Source organism: Zingiber officinale, chromosome 8B, assembly GCF_018446385.1.
Source record: "Zingiber officinale cultivar Zhangliang chromosome 8B, Zo_v1.1, whole genome shotgun sequence".
Lineage (NCBI taxonomy): Eukaryota > Viridiplantae > Streptophyta > Magnoliopsida > Zingiberales > Zingiberaceae > Zingiber > Zingiber officinale.
The window spans coordinates 65,291,742-65,294,085 of record NC_056001.1 but is presented as its reverse complement, the minus strand read 5'-3'; positions in this window follow the sequence as shown (position 1 = coordinate 65,294,085).

The window sequence follows — 2,344 nt, the reverse complement described above, 5'->3', positions numbered from 1 at the left end:
GTTCGACTCTAGAGTTTAACGTCGCCGCTCGACGGTCTTCAACAATGAGCTTGCAACTCAGATAATATATGCCCGGCCATCGGCACGGGGTCTTCGACATCGAGCCGGTGGCTCGGATAATATACGCCCGGTCGATCGGCGCGGGGTCTTCGACATCGAGCCGGTGATTCAGATAATATACGCCCGGTCGATCGGTGCGGGGTCTTCGACATAGAGCCGGTGGCTCGGATAATATACGCCCGGCCGATCGGCGCGGGGTCTTCGACATCGAGCCTGTGGCTCGGATAATATATGCCCGGCCGATCGGCACGGGGTCTTCGACATCGAGCCCGTGGCTCGGTTAAATACACACCCGGCCAATCGGCACGGGGTCTTCGACATCGAGCCTGTGGCTCGGATAATATACGCCCGGCCGATCGGCACGGAGTCTTCGACATCGAGCACGTGGCTCGGATAAATACACACCCGACCAATCGACACGGGGTCTTCGACATCGAGCCTGTGGCTCGGATAATATACGCCCGGCCGACCGGCATGGGGCCTTCGACATCGAGCCGATGGCTAGGATAATATACGCCCGGCCGATCGACACGGGGTCTTAACTCGAGAAACTATGATAAATTCTATGACCGAAAGAGAATATAGCTGAAAAACTAACCTGCCGACCAACAAAGGATCTGACTCAATTTCTCGACTCCCGAATACCCGTGGAGTGAGGAGGATACGATATACTCATCGAAACCCCTCAAGGCCATGAGGATGTCGGAACTTTCTGGGTCGTCCGTCTTCACGTTCAAGACCAGGTGCGTTCCCACAGACGGCGCCAATTTGATCATGTCGGGAAGCTGAGAAGACGGACCTGCCGGAATGACGTGGCTGGAAGGTTGACTGCATCCCCATAACCCAGTGGTGAGCTATCTTCTGCGTTGACCAGGCTGTCAGAAGTCCTCTGGTCAACCGTACCTGCAACCAGTGATCGGGTTACCCCGATCCCTGGTACCTCGGTGCTCAAGGTAGGTCCCGCGAACATATAAGCATCCACATAATAATAGGACAACAAAATAAGTACACAATGAATACGAAGACGTAGCCTGGCCCCGGGGGGGCGCCCTCGGATAGGTGGATGAGCTGATCGGGATACTGACCGAGTCACCGCGGCTCTGAATGGTAGATAAATGTCTGCCCGGTGAGTAGCTGGCTCCAGTGGCTCGGAGCTGGACGCGATATGGATCCGTAGGTTGACGCACTGTCCGACTACAATCTCGGCTCGCTGGCCGGAATACAACAGCGGCACGAAGGACGAATACACTCTCGGCTCGCAGGCCGGCATACAGACATAGTACGATACCTGAACGGCGGCTGCTCGGAGGGTGGCGGCGAACAGCCGCACGGATGGTGGCAGTGGACAGCTGCACAGATGGTGGCGGCGGATTGCTGCACGGATGATGGCGGCGAACTGCTGCCAAGAGGCAGTACCCGCTGTAGTCATCGGCAACGACCACTAGAAGTGCCGGCAGCGGTGGAGGAGGTGTCGGGGGCTACTGGAGACACCGGCGGTGGTTATGATAGCTGCCGGAAGTAGCAGTGACGGCGGGGGAAGCTGGCTGCAACTGGAGGAGGCGGCGTTGGCCGGCAGCAATGGTACCCGTCACTGGGGGTGGAGGCATGGAGAACTCACTGTGATGCTTGTCGGCGGAACGCTGCTTGCGCGAAGAAAAGAAGAGGAGATGGCGGCCTACGACCGGTTCCGGCGAAGAAGGAACAGACGATGCTGGCGGTTAGGGCACGGTGGCATGGAGCCACGGCTCGGTGGCGGCGGAGCCGCGAGATGCGCCGACAACAACGACGAGAGGCCACGATGTTGAGAGAGAAGGGAGGAGGTGACTCGAAGATGATTGTCGCCGACGGACTTCTCCAGCGTCGATGAAGATGGATCAAGAAGAAGCTCTTTTTTCTCCTTTCTGTGGCGACGGCGGAACTCGACCCCTCTTGTTCTGCATGAACAGTGTTTCTTAAAAACACTAAAGCCCTCAAGGTGTCAAAAGACCCAAATACCCTTTCTTCCCTCCCTAATTTCATTCTCTACCCTCAGGCAATATCCAGATCAATAATAATAATAATAATAATAATAATAATAATAACAATAATAATAATAATAATAACAACAACAAAGTAATACTAATAAATAATAACGATAGTAATATTAAATAATAACAATTTAAATAAAACAATAATAACAATAATAATAAAACAAAACAAGAATATTAATAAACAATTAGTATCATGCATGACTTGTTTGAATTGTTTGAGTTGCCATGATCATGCATACTCATCTGTTATATAC